This window comes from Choloepus didactylus, chromosome 24 (assembly GCF_015220235.1).
Source record: "Choloepus didactylus isolate mChoDid1 chromosome 24, mChoDid1.pri, whole genome shotgun sequence".
Classification (NCBI taxonomy): Eukaryota; Metazoa; Chordata; class Mammalia; order Pilosa; family Megalonychidae; genus Choloepus; species Choloepus didactylus.
This window is the reverse complement of record NC_051330.1, coordinates 3,107,108-3,124,082: the sequence shown is the minus strand read 5'-3', so window position 1 is coordinate 3,124,082 and position 16,975 is coordinate 3,107,108. Positions and strand designations below refer to the sequence as shown.

At 41.4% G+C, this 16,975-nt stretch overlaps 4 protein-coding genes across 7 annotated transcripts in view; 2 read left to right on the top strand and 2 right to left on the bottom strand.

Moving 5' to 3' along the window:
* LOC119520025 (T-cell-specific guanine nucleotide triphosphate-binding protein 2-like) overlaps positions 1-8,016 on the bottom strand; it is a 212,247-nt gene extending 204,231 nt beyond the window's left edge. The window contains exon 1 of one of the 2 annotated variants that reach the window (XM_037817780.1): positions 7,740-8,016. The gene's annotated coding sequence lies outside the window, so the exon portion shown is untranslated. The remainder of the gene's footprint in view (positions 1-7,739) is intronic. The other variant, XM_037817779.1, reaches the window with a different exon arrangement.
* The window catches only part of LOC119520029 (immunity-related GTPase family M protein 1-like), a 379,546-nt gene that overhangs the window by 226,873 nt on the left and 135,698 nt on the right, over positions 1-16,975 (bottom strand). The window lies entirely within an intron of this gene.
* Positions 1-16,975, top strand: part of LOC119520038 (immunity-related GTPase family M protein-like) — a 215,708-nt gene that overhangs the window by 178,206 nt on the left and 20,527 nt on the right. The window lies entirely within an intron of this gene.
* The window catches only part of LOC119520033 (T-cell-specific guanine nucleotide triphosphate-binding protein 2-like), a 51,777-nt gene continuing 50,259 nt past the window's right edge, over positions 15,458-16,975 (top strand). For both annotated transcript variants that reach the window (XM_037817788.1, XM_037817787.1), the window contains exon 1: positions 15,458-15,781. The gene's annotated coding sequence lies outside the window, so the exon portion shown is untranslated. The remainder of the gene's footprint in view (positions 15,782-16,975) is intronic.

The following is a 16,975-nucleotide window of genomic DNA, read 5'->3' as shown; positions in this document are numbered from 1 at the left end:
AAAAAATTATAAGAGGATATTATGAACAACTGTATGGCAACAAACTGGACAATGTAGAAGAAATGGACAATTTCCTGGAAACATATGAACAACCTAGACTGACCAGAGAAGACATAGAAGACCTCAACCAACCCATCACAAGCAAAGAGATCCAATCAGTCATCAAAAATCTTCCCACAAATAAATGCCCAGGGCCAGATGGCTTCACAGGGGAATTCTACCAAACTTTCCAGAAAGAACTGACACCAATCTTACTCAAACTCTTTCAAAACATTGAAAAAAATGGAACACTACCTAACTCATTTTATGAAGCTAACATCAATCTAATACCAAAACCAGGCAAAGATGCTACAAAAAAGGAAAACTACCGGCCAATCTCCCTAATGAATATAGATGCAAAAATCCTCAACAAAATACTTGCAAATTGAATCCAAAGACACATTAAAAAAATCATACACCATGACCAAGTGGGGTTCATTCCAGGCATGCAAGGATGGTTCAACATAAGAAAAACAATCAATGTATTACAACACATTAAAAACTCGAAAGGGAAAAATCAATTGATCATCTCAATAGATGCTGAAAAAGCATTTGACAAAATCCATCATCCCTTTTTGATAAAAACACTTCAAAAGGTAGGAATTGAAGGAAACTTCCTCAACATGATAAAGAGCATATATGAAAAACCCACAGCCAGCATAGTACTCAATGGTGAGAGACTGAAAGCCTTCCCTCTAAGATCAGGAACAAGACAAGGATGCCCGCTGTCACCACTGTTATTCAACATTGTGCTGGAAGTGCTAGCCAGGGCAATCCGGCAAGACAAAGAAATAAAAGGCATCCAAATTGAAAAGGAAGAAGTAAAACTGTCATTGTTTGCAGATGATATGATCTTCTATCTAGAAAACCCTGAGAAATCGACAATACAGCTACTAGAGCTAATAAACAAATTTAGCAAAGTAGTGGGATACAAGATTAATGCACATAAGTCAGTAATGTTTCTATATGCTAGAAATGAACAAACTGAAGAGACACTCAAGAAAAAGATACCATTTTCAATAGCAACTAAAAAAATCAAGTACCTAGGAATAAACTTAACCAAAGATGTAAAAGACCTATACAAAGAAAACTACATAACTCTACTAAAAGAAATAGAAGGAGACCTTAAAAGATGGAAAAATATTCCATGTTCATGGATAGGAAGGCTAAATGTCATTAAGATGTCAATTCTACCCAAACTCATCTACAGATTCAATGCAATCCCAATCAAAATTCCAACAACCTACTTTGCAGACTTGGAAAAGCTAGTTATCAAATTTATTTGGAAAGGGAAGATGCCTCGAATTGCTAAAGACACTCTAAAAAAGAAAAACGAAGTGGGAGGACTTACACTCCCTGACTTTGAAGCTTATTATAAAGCCACAGTTGCCAAAACAGCATGGTACTGGCACAAAGATAGACATATAGATCAATGGAATTGAATTGAGAATTCAGAGTTAGTCCCTCAGATCTATGGCCGACTGATCTTTGATAAGGCCCCCAAAGACACTGAACTGAGCCACAATGGTCTTTTCAACAAATGGGGCTGGGAGAGTTGGATATCCATATCCAAAAGAATGAAAGAAGACCCCTACCTCACCCCCTACACAAAAATTAACTCAAAATGGACCAAAGATCTTAATATAAAAGAAAGTACCATAAAACTCCTAGAAGATAATGTAGGAAAACATCTTCAAGACCTTGTATTAGGCGGCCACTTCCTAGACTTTACACTCAAAGCACAAGCAACAAAAGAGAAAATAGATAAATGGGAACTCCTCAAGCTTAGAAGTTTCTGCACCTCAAAGGAATTTCTCAAAAAGGTAAAGAGGCAGCCAACTCAATGGGAAAAAATTTTTGGAAACCATGTATCTGACAAAAGACTGATATCTTGCATATACAAAGAAATCCTACAACTCAATGACAATAGTACAGACAGCCCAATTATAAAATGGGCAAAGGATATGAAAAGACAGTTCTCTGAAGAGGAAATACAAATGGCCAAGAAACACATGAAAAAATGTTCAGCTTCACTAGCTATTAGAGAGATGCAAATTAAAACCACAATGAGATACCATCTAACACCGGTTAGAATGGCTGCCATTAAACAAACAGGAAACTACAAATGCTGGAGGGGATGTGGAGAAATTGGAACCCTTATTCATTGTTGGTGGGACTGTATAATGGTTCAGCCACTCTGGAAGTCAGTCTGGCAGTTCCTTAGAAAACTAGATACAGAGCTACCATTCGATCCAGCAATTGCACTTCTCGGGATATACCCGGAAGATTGGAAAGCAGTGACACGAACAGATATCTGCTCGCCAATGTTCATAGCAGCATTATTCACAATTGCCAAGAGATGGAAACAACCCAAATGTCCTTCAACAGATGAGTGGATAAATAAAATGTGGTATATACACACGATGGAATACTACGCGGCAGTAAGAAGGAACGATCTCATGAAACATATGACAACATGGATGAACCTTGAAGACATAATGCTGAGTGAAATAACCGAGGCACAAAAAGAGAAATATTATATGCTACCACTAATGTGAACTTTGAAAAATGTAAAACAAATGGTTTATAATGTAGAATGTAGGGGAACTAGCAGTTGAGAGCAATTAAGGAAGGTGGAACAATAATCCAAGAAGAACAGATAAGCTATTTAACATTCTGGGGATGCCCAGAAATGACTATGGTCTGTTAAATTCTGATGGATATAGTAGGAACAAGTTCACAGAAATGTTGCTATATTAGGTAACTTTCTTGGGGTAAAGTAGGAACATGTTGGAAGTAAAGCAGTTATCTTAGGTTAGTTGTCTTTTTCTTACTCCCTTGTTATGGTCTCTTTGAAATGTTCTTTTATTGTATGTTTGTTTTCTGTTTAACTTTTTTTTTCATACAGTTGGTTTAAAAAAGAAGGGAAAGTTAAAAAAAAAAAAAAAGAAAGAAAGAAAAACAAGGAAAAAAAGAAAGATGTAGTCCCCCCTTGAGGAGCCTGTGGAGAGTGCAGGGGTATTCGCCTACCCCACCTCCATGGTTGCTAACATGACCACAGGCATAGGGGTCTGGTGGTTTGATGGGTTGAGCCCTCTACCATAAGTTTTACCCTTGGGAAGACGGTTGCTGCAAAGAAGAGGCTAGGCCTCCCTATAATTGTGCCTAAGAGCCTCCTCCCGAATGCCTCTTTGTTGCTCAGATGTGGCCCTCTCTCTCTGGCTAAGCCAACTTGAAAGGTGAAATCACTGCCCTCCCCCCTACGTGGGATCAGACACCCAGGGGAGTGAATCTCCCTGGCAACGTGGAATATGACTCCCGGGGAGGAATGTAGACCTGGCATCGTGGGACGGAGAACATCTTCTTGACCAAAAGGGGGATGTGAAAGGAAATGAAATAAGCTTCAGTGGCAGAGAGATTCCAAAAGGAGCCGAGAGGTCACTCTGGTGGGCACTCTTACGCACACTTTAGACAACCCTTTTTAGGTTCCAAAGAATTGGGGTAGCTGGTGGTGGATACCTGAATCTATCAAACTACAACCCAGAACCCATGAATCTCGAAGACAGTTGTATTAAAATGTAGCTTATGAGGGGTGACAATGGGATTGGGAAAGCCATAAGGACCACACTCCACTTTGTCTAGTTTATGGATGGATGAGTAGAAAAATAGGGGAAGGAAACAAACAGACAAAGGTACCCAGTGTTCTTTTTTACTTCAATTGCTCTTTTTCACTCTAATTATTATTCTTGTTATTTTTGTGTGTGTGCTAATGAAGGTGTCAGGGATTGATTTAGGTGATGAATGTACAACTATGTAATGGTATTGTAAACAATCGAAAGTACGATTTGTTTTGTATGACTGCGTGGTATGTGAATATATCTCAATAAAATGATGATTAAAAAAAAAAATTGCAAGCACTGAGAATTGAACCTGAGAGCATAGGTTATCAGGGGGAGACTTACTGCAAAGGTAACTAGATTGTAAGCTCGTACAGCAGTCACATCTATTCCTGAGTTGTAATGGTTACTTCTTTATTCTCAGATAATGAGCAATTTGTGTATAACCTGGTGGGTCACTGGAACTTCAGGTATCTGTGTAACACCTGAGACTCAGAGCTAGAGTTTAGTAGCTATGAATGTCAGCATTACCCAATACAGCAACTGTTAAAGAAGCTGGAAAAGATGTTAGTCTTCAATTACAGATATGAATGAAATGGACTTGGTTAGGGCTAAGGTAAATCAGCCTAAAGGGTAAAGGATGATATTGATGGCATTTTAAAACTTCAACTTCTGTGTGAGACCAAAAGAAGAGATGTTTATTTAGTTCCAAATCTTTATTCTCTATGGCACAGTATATAATTTGAATTGTATGATCAGTTTATTCATGATGAGTTAATTGTATTATTACATGGAACCTTGAATAAGGGGCGTGAACTGAATGCTTTTAGAGGTTGGTGTGAAGCCTCTATACATCCTATAGGAATTTGGGCAGAGGATAAAAATGTATTTGCAAATCCCCCTTAAGGGACTGGAGAAAAACGTGGAAATATAAACCTCCTCACCTGGGGAATCCCTGGTATTCTCACAAGCATTGGACACTACCAATTTAGAAGGCCAAGCCCTTGATCTTGGGTCTTGCCCTTATGAAGCTTGTTACTGCAAAGAGACACTAAGGCTATTTCATTTGTGCCTGAGTCATCCTTGGAGAACACTATTGTTTCTCCAGATGTGGCCACTCCCTAAGCCAACTTGTCAGGTGGACTCGCTGCCCTCACCACTACGTGGGACATGACTCCAAGCAGTGTAAGTACCCTTGGAAATGTGGAACATGACTCCCAGGGAGAAATCCTTCTTGATCAAACGGGGGAAGGGAAATGAAACAAAATAAAGTTTCAGTGGGTGAGGGATTTCAAATGGAGTCAAGAGATCATTCAGATGGTTATTCTTATGCATTATATAGATATCCCTTTTCACTGTTGTATTAGAATAGCTAGAAGGTAATACCTGAAACCTTTGGACTTCAATCCAGTAGCATTTATTCTCAAAGATGATTGTGTAACTATATAGCTTATACAGTTAAGGATTGTGAAAACCTTGTGGCTCACACTGTTTATCCAGTTTGTGGACAGATGAGTACAGAAATGAGGACAAAAAGTAAATGAATAAAAGGGGGGTGAGGGGGTATGGGATGATTTGAGTGTTATTTTTTACTTTTATTTTTATATTTATTATTATTTTTATTTTTGTGGATTAATGAAAACATTCAAAAATTGATTGTGTTCATAAATACACAAGTGTATAATGATTCTATGATGAATTTATTGTACACTTTGGGTGATTTATGGTATGCAAATATGTCTCAATAAAATCACATATTAAAAAGAAAAAAGGGAGTGCTTAAAATTTTCAGAGACAAAAAGTGCTGAAAAAAATGAGGAAATTTGTTAACAGGAGACATGACCTGCAAGGAATACTAAAGGAATTTCTAACTATTGAGGAAAAAGAAAGGAGAGAGAGGTCTGGAGTAGGGAATATAACTGAAGAGTATTTGTAAGGGTAACCTAAAGGGAAAAAAGGAGAGAATAGGGCAGAAAATAGATTGGACAAATAAAAAACAAGGGATAAAATGGTTAGTTCAGGAACTGTCCTCACAATAATTATTTTGAATGTGAATAGATTAAACTCCCCAATTAAAAGATACAGACTGGTAGAATGCTTTAGAAAGTATGACCCATTCTACCATTCTACAAGAGACTCATCTTAGCTGCAGCAACACAGGGACTGAAAGTGAAAGAATGGAAAAAAATATTTCATGAAACTTGAAGCCTAAAAAAGCAGGGGTAGCTATACTAATATCAGACAAGATAGACTTTAAATGGAAATATATAATAAGAGACAAAGATGGACACTATATATTAATAAAAGAGACACTTCACCAAGAAAAACTAACAATCATAAATGTTTATGCATCCAATCAAGTAGCTCCAAAGTACATGAGACAAACATTGGCAAAACTGAAGGGAGCAATAGACATTTCTACAATAATACTGGGAGACTTCAATACACCGTTCTCTTCTATAAATAGATCATCTAGGCAGAGGACCAATAAGGAAATTGAGAACTTAAAACAATGTGATAAATGAATTATACATAACAGACATATACTGGTCATTTCATCCCAAATTTCCAGTTATGTATTCTTTCTTAGCACTCATGGAATTTTCTCCAAGATAGATCATACACTGGGGCACAAAACAAGTTTCAATGTATTTAAAAAGGTTGAAATTACTCAAAATTCTAATACCCTTGAGTTTCTAGGGTATTAGAATAGCTAGAAGGAAATAAATGAAATGGAGGAACTGTAATCCATAACAATCTTTGAAATTTGCTCTATATCTACTTGTTAAATTGTACTTTGAAAGTTTTCACCTTTCTGTATACATGTTATATTTCAAAATAAGGAAATAACTGAAATGTTGGAACAGTAACCCATAACATTCCTTACAATTTTCTCTATAAGTACTTGTTAAATCATACTTGGAATGCCGTAACTTTCTGTATACATGTTATATTTCACAATGAAAATATAAAAAAATCATATTCAAGAATTTTACTAGCACCAGCATTTGTCCTAGATAAAAGTTGGAAGGAAGCCAAAAGTCATCAACATTATAATGGAGAAGTAATTTGTGGCATATTCATACATGGAACAATCTGGAGCAATCAGAAAATTAAGTCTCCATTACCCACAACATTGATGAAACACATGATATAATATTGAGCACATGGCCCTAGAAATGAAAGAATGCAGCTAGCTACATGATGTCGTTTATGTACAACTCAAAGCCAGCAAAAACAATTCTGGGCATGCGGTTGGATTGTGGTCCCTATTGGAGAGTTAGAGAAGGAATAAGCATGAGGGGATGTTTGGTTCTGGTCACCAAACAGCTTCCATCTTCTGGGCCCTTGTGCCAAGGCTGCAAATGCACAGTGATATGTGTGTGCTGTATATAGTGGGTAGTGGGATTTTTGTATGTAGGCTACACTTCAATACATTTTAAAGGACGGAGGGAGGGAGAAAGGGAGGGAGGGAGAGAAAGAAAGAGAGAGAGAGAGAATACTGAATAGAATAAGCAATTAACTAAGTAAACCAGAAAAAGTACAGCAGTCTCAACCTAAAGAAAAAATAAGAATAAAATGTAAAATCAATGAATATAGATACCTAAATAAACAAAAAATACAAATAAAAAGAACAAACATTTTTTAATGATGAATAAAAAATCAAAGCATGGTTATTTTTTAATGATTCAAAGCATGAACAAAGTTCATATAATATTAAGGAGGAAAGAAGGAAGTTGGCATAAAAAATAGAGTTGGAGAATGAGAGAGGAAAGTATGGTGAAATGGAGTTTAAAATTTTATCTACTTTAAAATCCATAAAATAATACTATTTAAAATGGTTGCAAAAACATTTTTATACCTAGATGGATTTCATAATTTGCTAGAAAACTTTGAGAGGTGACAAATGGTACAGGACAAAGAAATCTCTAAACAGTTTACAGCCTTCCTCCAGCTGTCCTGTCCCTCAGCCTTTCAAGTTCTCAGACCCAAAATTGAGCCTCCAGGCTCACCCACCCTCTGCCCTTCTGCTCGTCTTCCATTTTTTTACGTATATTCAATGCAAAGTGTTTTCACACTCACCAGATCCTGAGAGAAAAGAGATTTCTGTGTCAGAGATGAACTTTGAATGTTTTCAAAGGAGCAGAAGTCTGCTGTAGTGCTCTCTGCAGCCCACAGTGCAGAAAACTTTTTGCCTTAGCTGTGGTGTCCAGTGAAATCCAGGTCCCCTGTGGTCGCCGGAGAGAGAGGAGCTGACTGTCACTCTGAATGGCTGAATGGCCTGTGAGGAGCTGGCAGGACTCAAATCCTCCAGCCAAGCACCACCCTCACAGGAAAGTAATCAGCAGGGGAGAAGAAAGCAGTCAGCACATTCAGATTCTTGTTTTTAAAGAACAGAGAGTGAAACCCCAGTTCACTTCTTCCTCTTCCCAGCAATACAGCCATTTCCAGGAATCAAAAGTGAAAGGCAAAATGAACTTAGCTGTGAGCTTTAGCATAATAAGTGAAGGGAGAGAGAGAGGCCCAGGAGTGATCCCAGCCCAGGCTCCAGCTCCAGGCCAGGAGCAGCTGAGCCAGGGGACAAAGACACAGGCCTGAGCCCTGGGCAGGTGCCTCTCAGGGCTTCCTCTCATGAGTCTCTGCAAACATCATCTCCCTCTTACCCATTGGAGTTGAACACAACTATGATTGGTTTGGATTCAGAAACAAGGTTATTACATCTCACATATAATGTTTGTATTGCCCTCTCTTAGTAAAACTTTCTTTTGCAAACATCTCTTTTAGTCTAAAAATGACTTTACAAAGTTGGCCTTATTATCCCCATTTCATAAGTTTCATGAAATCTCAAGTCCAGACAGCTCAAACTAATTGTTCCAGTTCATACAACTCATAATGGGTATGTCTTTAGAGAGTTGGAGTCCAGATGGTGATATAAAGTCATGACATACAGATTCCTCCCCAAGTGATTCTTAGTAAATACACAGAGAAAAGGGTTTCCCTCACTCGTCATCTGAAATATGCATCCTAGTAGTTCAAGGAGATGAGGAAGGGCAGGATTGTGTGTTTGGGAATTTTATATACTTCCAATCAGGTTACAATATCCAATAATTTTGTCATTCTACATATAGGACTTTTTTTTAAATTCAGTTTTATTGAGATATATTCACATATCATACAATCATCCATGGTGTACAGTCAGTGCTCACAGCACCATCATATAGTTGTACATTCATCACCCCAATCTTTTGTTTTTTGAATATTTTCCTTATACTAGAAAAAGTAAAAATAAGAATAAAAATAAAAGTAAAAAAGAATACCCAAACCATCCCCCCCATCCTATTTTTCATTTAGATTTTGTCCCCACTTTTCTACTCATATAGGATTAATTTTTGCAATCTGGTAAACTCATATAAACTGCCATTGAATGCCATATTAACCCCATATTTACCATAAGTTTGTAGAGAATATTGGACACGAACCTGTTTTACATGTGCAATTTCAAAAATATATCAGCTTTACAATATTTTTTCTACTTAAAAAAAATCTTTTACAGGAGTGGTGCCCTGTAATGACAATTAGCTGTCATTGCCTGTGGGAACTTACAGAGCTCACATTCCTATATAGACACAGTGTGGGTGTGACACATCCAATGGAATCACCAACTCGGCCTGTCTTCACTAGCTGTGATGGGGGAGAGTCTGTGTCTCTGCAGGGAGCTCTTGGTGGTCTTTCTCTCACTGTGGTAGGCACTGTAGGTGTGGAGAACCAGAGAAATATTGAGCAAAAGATAAAGGTCTTTGATTTCATCCTCAGCAAATTCTAGATTTGTGACCTGCTCATTGTAATAATGAATACAAATCAATATATTATGAGATTCAAAGGGAAAACACACCATTTCAATAGAAGAAAAAAGTACTTTGATTAAAGTCAACATCATATTAAGATCTTAAAATTATATTTTTGACCAAATAAAAATCTTAACTGCATCATATATATTGATCAAAAAATACTACTGATATTCTACTTAGTGCCAAATAATAAAAATTTTTATTTTGGAGGTGTTGAATAAGACAAGGATTGCTGCTATCTCCACTTATATTCAATGTTTTACAGGAGATATATGCCCATTAAGTAAGATAGGGAAATGAATGAAAAAGAAGAATTTTCAATGAAGAATGAAACCTGTAATATTCTAGATGCTATACCTGAATACATAGAAAAAAATTCCAAGATAAATCAAAAATAAGAGAGTTAAGCAATGTTGCCAGGTAAAAATTCAATCCTTAAAATAAACCAAGTGAATTTATATATAAGAGTAAAAATAAGAGACCTGGAGAATGAAACTTTTAAAAGTAAATAGCATTTAAAATATCAAAGTATTAATTACATTAATTCATCTTTCGATGGTCTCGGCCATTGGGTCCGAGTCAGTGGGGAAGCATTCTGGGCCACTGCAGCAAGCAGCGGGGGCTAGTGTCCTCTACCCCTTTTAACTCTTGTTGGGTGATAGGGAGCTGAACCTGCTGCACCTGCTTCCACGGGGTCTGGTACCCTCAGTGCTGGGTTTTCCAATGCAGCCATTCAATCGCCTCATGCATCGCTGCTGTTAGGTTGCTGAATTTCGCTAGGGCATCTGCTCCTGCAGTACCTGGCAATGAGTTAACATTATGGGCAGAAATATGTAAAGCAGTTACCTTACATTTCTGGCAGGCTGTCCAGATGTCTTCCCACAGTTCCTTCCCCCATAGGGGCGGTCGACCACCGTCCATTGCTCCTGCTTCCACATGACCGTCCATACTGTTAGGCCTCTCTATATGGCCCAGTTATCTGAGCAGACAGTCAAGGTGTCTCCTGGTTCACGGACAATTACCAGCTGTACATTCTGCAGCTCAGCCCACTGGCTGCTTTGCAAAGTTCCAGTCTCCCACCAGATGATGTCAGTACTTGGCTGGACAGTCACGGCTGTCCAGGTAGCATGTTGCCCAAGTGCCAATCTGTCAGTATAACGTGCAGAGTCAGGTATACTCCCTTGTCCATCAATGGTGGGCATGGAAGGAGCCACCTCAGGAGGATCAGCAGGAGGCAGGGCATACTGCTCTTCCACCTGGGAGACCGGTTCTAAAATTTCATGCATCTCTGCACTCTCAGGGCTATTGTTAAAAATTTGGCATTGTAGGATGTAGGCTTTTCATTTTGTCATTGTGCTTAGTTGAGCACTCCCTGAATGGGGCTTATTTATAGTCTCCTGTGTCCACCCCTGTATGAGTGGGGCCACTGGACACCTTTGAATTAAACCTTCCATTTGTAACAGAGCATTTTACACTGCACACAGTTGCTTTTCCAATGGGCTATATCGGAGTTCTGTGCCCTTGCAAAGTTGGGACAAGAATCTGATAGTTACACATTTAGCCTGTTGGCTTTGCCACAAACCTCACCCAAAGCCAATATTCGCACTGGCCACATCCAATTCTCAGGATATATTGGGGTCCACCCCCACTTAAAACCTGTGCTTGTACCTTTATAAACACAGCCTGCCATGGAAAATCCCATTCCCATGCTTTTCCTTTTCTAATTAGGGTGTACAAAAGTTTTTAAATTTTTAAATAGAGTATAAACAGCTTCCCATAACCTAATAAACCAGGAAAAGCTATTAATTGTTTAGGAGTTAGCAGTATAGGCTAACTTTGTATTTTAACAACAACAGCTAAAGGAATAGCTTTGTTTTATCCAACCAGACAATGCTCAAGAACTTGATAGAACGTCCAGGCTCTTGTAATTCACTTTGATTTATCGCCCATCCTTGACTTTCAAGGTAAGTCACCACTGTGCTAGTGACAATTTCTAGTTCTGGAAAAGAACTGCTGGTTAGCATGATATCATCATTATAGTGAAACATAGGGGGTGTCCTTTTCTTTAAATCTTGTGCTACCAGCCCACGGCAGATGGTGGGACGGTGGAGGGGTCCTTGTGGAGGCACAGAAAATGTCCATTTTTGGTTTTCCCACATGAAATTGGATGCAGTCTGGCTGGAGGGATATAAAATACTAAAATAAACTTTGACAAAGTTTAACACAAAGAGAAAATGGCTTAATTGAGTACTCATCTCCTGCAACAAGGTAGCTATATTCAACACAGCTGCAAACGGAAAAGTTATTAAATTAAGTTCAATATAATTAATAGTCATTTGCCAGGTACCATTAGTTTTTTTCCACTGGCCAGACAGGGCTATTAAATGATCCTGGTAATTTATACTGATATAGTGCCACAAGACCATCTGGGGGAAGGCACCTTTTGTTGGGCCAGAGGATGCACATGCTTATTTTCCTCAGTTTTAATTCTGCAATCAGACAGGGCTCATCATCTTTTGATGAAGAATCAACAGTGTCCCACACTTTAGGGTTCCAGCTGGGGGAACTAGAGCATGTCTAACTTGCCCCTTGGGCAGCTCATGCCCTCTTACTCCAGCAGACTGGCATGCCATTATTTCTAAACTTTTATCCAGAGCATCTATCCATTTGGCTCAGATCAATTGCATATTCCTTTCTAACTTCAATTCTTCCTCTAAGCGGCAGACTGCCACATAAGCCATTAAGGCCTTTTCTGTAGCTGCATACACAGCCTCCAAGAATGGCCAGGCTACTGCTGCAGCAGCTGGCAGCTTTCCTTTTTCTCATGAAACTCTACTAGCCCTGCAGCCTGTGGCAGGAGAGCTATTAGTCCAGACATGGAGTCATATGCATCTCCACACTCCCTCAGCAGATCCCATTCATCTAGGAGGGTAGCCAACTGTGACGGTTAGGTTCATGTGTCAACTTGGACAGGTGATGGTACCCAGCTGTCTGGGCAAGCAAGCACTGGCCTAACAATTGCTGCAAGGATGTTTGTGGCTGGTTAATAAACCAACAGGCTGGTCTATCAAATCATCAGTCAATTGGCTGCAGCTGTGACTGATGACTCACTGAAGGGCGTGACTTCCTCAATGAGAGAATGCAGTTGGCTGGATTTAAGCCAATTAATCAGTTGAAGACTTTTAAGCAAGACAGACAGAGGACCTTCCCTTCTTCTTCAGCTGACCAGCGAAGCATTTCCTGAGGAGCTGGTTGAAGTTGTTGGTTTGTTTCCTGAGGAGTTCATCGGACATCCTCATTGGAGTTGACAGTTTGCTTCCTGCCCTACAGAATCTGGACTCGTGCATACCCACAGTTGCGTGAATCTCTTTTATAAATCTTACATTCATACATACCTCTCACTGATTCTGTTTCCCTAGAGAACCCGAACTAATACACCACCCCTCCCCACGTAAGTGTCTCAGGCCACCCCAGTATCCCACCTGGGGACTTCCCCCTTCCCTTCCCAAGTTTATGTCATCAGTGGCTGGGATTTCTTTAGTCTCCAGGCTGGCACACCAGTTGTCACATCCCAAGAGGGCTTTTGTAGCCAAAAGACTAAAGAAAGCACCAGACATGTTCTGAGACATGAGCTTTTATTATAGGGCTTACTTACAGGGTGGGGGAAGTTGAGTCACATTGCCCTGAAATCAGGAGCTTCTCTGAATGGATTCAGGAGCTGCTCTGAATGGCGGCCAGTTTAGAGCACACCATGGAAATAGTCCGCACTTTGGGGGGCTAAATAAGCTGGTTATAAGGGCTCAACATTCCAATGGGTATGAGAGCATAAGGTGGGGAGTGGGGGTAGTACAATGTAGGGAGGGATTGATTGTAATGAACAGGGAGGAGGGGAGGATTATAGAGACAACAGCATCTCAGTGACTCTTAGGGAGGAGGTAGTTTTGGGTATAGATTACAGTTAGCATCTGATATGATGAGGAGAACAGGTCCCAGGTCAAGCAAACTGCTGTGTGCAGTTTTCAAGACACCTGAGGGCCAGGGGCTCCCACACACAGTGAAAACTTGAAAGCTCCAAAACTCCATGAAGATTGAACCAGTTCCTCTTTGACCTTGTGGAGACTCATTTTTTTTTTTAAATTCAAAGGTGTTTCGTTTTGTTATCCAATGTTCATTTTGATTAAATATGAACATAATTCTAAATCATGTCTATACCTTACTGTTGCTATTTCACATTATGATTCATTTTTACCCAGTCTTTGCATTTTCCTTTCTGTCAGACCCCAGAAAAAAGAGTCTAACATATAGAAGGAATGTCTGATCCAGGGGCCCTGCTGCTTATCTCATAGATACCAGGTGCACCATAAACTAAGGTTTGAAGGCTGTTTTAGGAATCCCAGTCACAGTGGTGCCTAGACTCTAGGGAGCAGACGAGGCAAGATCAGATATGCCCATAAGATGAATGACCACAAACAAGCCAAGAGGCCAGCTTCCTCCACATAGATAATACAGTGCGCATCAAAGAAGAGTAGTGCGTTAGAACCCTAGTAACCAGTCAGCAGAAACTGATGAGCCCTCACCCAATCGAGGCACAGAACACCCTCAGCAGGACCTTCCCCAACACCCAACGTGGGTTTTTCCTTTAAAAAATGCTGCTCTCAGAAACAGGACTGGCACCATTTTCTTCCTTTTTCTTTTCTGATGGCTCCCACCTGCTTTCTTCCTCTAATATACCTTAAACTCTCTACTTAAACCATGACTCGCTGCATTGTGTGGATTCCTGAATGACCTAACACTTTCTACATTTCAGTACATCTGATTGCTACAATAGGAACATTACAGGTGCAGATTTTATTATTTATTTCTGTCTCTTAGGTCTGGAATCCTCCCACTGTTTTGCTGTCACTGACTGTGGAAACTGGCACGTTCACTCTGCAGTTATGTGCACGGGTGCAAGAGCCAGGGGCTCTCCTGCCTCACAGCCCTGCATCCCAGAAATGGCACAGTCTTGGAAATTCAGCTGCTCTCAGAAAAGTGAAGAGAATCATACGTAGATGATCTCTCAACGTGAACACACAAACAGGGGCTGAAAGACCCGAGGCCTGCATCCAACAGTGTCTCTGTGAAAGAGATTCTGAGAGTTCTGGGTCCCCACTCAGGCACCTGCTCCTATTGGCAGTTTCCCGGTGGGGAGGCTGTGTCTCTGGATGTGCCCCCGAGTCCTGTGTGATCTGAAAATCTATAGCTGTTTTCATCCTTTCAATAAACCCCAAACTGTCCTGGAGGCTGCCCAGGATGATGACAAGGGTTTACGTGTAGAAGAAGAGTGAGTTGGGTACTGTAAGCATGGAAATCCGAATAATCAGGTGGTCAGAGGAAGACTATTAGGGGCAGGGTTCCTGGAAAAAGCAGGGTCTTTACAGGGAGGCAGAGGGACCTGAGTCAGAGGAGGGGCTGAGGGGCTCTCTGCCGGATGGGGCCTCTGTGCTCCCAAGACCAGTGGGAGGGAGAGAGTCAACACTGGAGCTGGGCAAGAGCCAGGCAACCTCAGTCAGCAACTTCCCATAAGTGTCTGCATTTATCTGGGGTCAGGACTCAGGGTGAGTGAGGGCACGGGCTCCGGGAGGGAGTCTGCAGGGTCAGGGCACAGGACACTCTGCCCCTGAGCTCCAGGGCCCGGCTCTGAACCCGCCTCTCTGCAGGGGGAGGCTCTGCACAAGCTTCCCTGTGTCGGGCAGAGGCGGAGCTGCAGCCCCTCCCCCTCCTGCGGCCCCTCCCCTCCTGCAGCCCCTCCCCCTGCAGCCCCTCCCCCTCCTGCAGCCCATCCCCCACAGGCAGCCCCTCCCCCTCCTGCAGCCCCTCCCCCTGGTAGGAGAAAGTGAAACCTGCCTGCTCGGGCTGTAGGGGAACTCGCCTGATTTCCAGGAAGACACTGAAACCAGCACCCACTTGAGGCCCTCCCCATAGGGGTGGGGTAGAGAGAAGGCCTTAGATCTATAAAGAACAGAGCAGTGAGGAGGTCCAGACTCCAGAGGAAATTCCCAAATCATCGGAAGGTCCTTTTCCAGCAACTCCTCTCTCCGTCTCTCTCTGTTCTTCCTACTATAACCCTTCCATAATTCCTGTCCATCCTTCCTAGGCAGACCAAGCCTGGATTTTGGGAGTTCCCAGAGGGATCTGCTTCTGCCTGGGAGGACAGAGAACCTTCCCCAGGGAGGGGGTGACGTTCCGGGAGTGCCCCTGACCCCTGCAAGGATCACCCTCTGCTTCCAGGAGCTGGTAAGTGAGATGCTTCTAGGGTGGAAACTTGGCTAAAAACTTTGCTAATGAGCCTGGGGGTCTGGGTTGTTTAGTTTCGATGATGAATTCAGAGCAGGGCCCCTCTCTGACATTCTTCAGGGACCCAAGAGAGCACCCAATTGATTACCTTTGCTCTTTTGAACCCACCCTGGATGGGAGTGTGCCCCTCACCTATATAATCCCGGCATTTGGGGTTTCTTGCTGATTGAAGCGCTGGGATACTGGAGCACGGCATGGCCTACACAGAGCCCTGCATGGGAATCCACAGTCCACGGCCTTCAGCCTGCATGCCGGCCGTAGGGCAAGACGTCTATTTAGTGGGTCTGACCTGCATTTTTTTAAAGGTTGGCAGAATAGAATAGGTCAGAGTAGACCGAGCAGAAAGGCTAGGAGATTAGAAGGTATGAAAGTGCAGATTGGAGAGAAAGCAAATTGTTTCCTGATACTTTTACCTCAGGTGTCTGCATGTACTTCTGTGCTTGTGGGAGAGAGGGTGTAAAATGAGCGAGTACATGCCCGTGTGCTAAGGTGTGTAACTTGCATGCGTGTCTGTGACTGCACACTGATGGGGAGTGGGAGTGCTCTGAACCAGTGTGAGTGAGAGAGTGCGTGGACATGTGACAGCATCAGTGTGAGAATGTGTGTACTTCAAGCGTGCAGAAGAGTGTGTGCCTGAAGGACTAGATTTCAGTGTGATTAACTGTGTGCACAGTGATACTGTGTGTGTGCGCACAGAGCAGGTGTGAGTGTGTGGGTTGTAAACATGCATCAGAATAAGTATGGGAGTGTGTTTGCATACCATGTGTGTGAAAGGCCTGCCAGAGCACACTAGAAGCAGAAAATCATCCTTGAATCAGTCTTTAACACCTGGTGGCTTGGAACCTCTGGAGTGACCTGATATTGTTTCCTGATGCTTTTACCTCAGGTGTCTGCATGTACTTCTGTGCTTGTGTGAGGGTGTGTGCAAAATGAGTATATGTGGGTGTGTTAAGGGGTGTAACCTTTATAAATGAGTGTGACTGCACACTGATGGGGTGTGAGAGTGCTCTGAACATCAAGTGTGAGTGAGTGGACATTTTTCAGCATGAGTGTGAGAATGTGTGTACTTCAAGCGTGCAGAAATGTGTGTGCCTGAAGGAATATATTTCAGTGTGATTAGCTGTCTTCACAGTG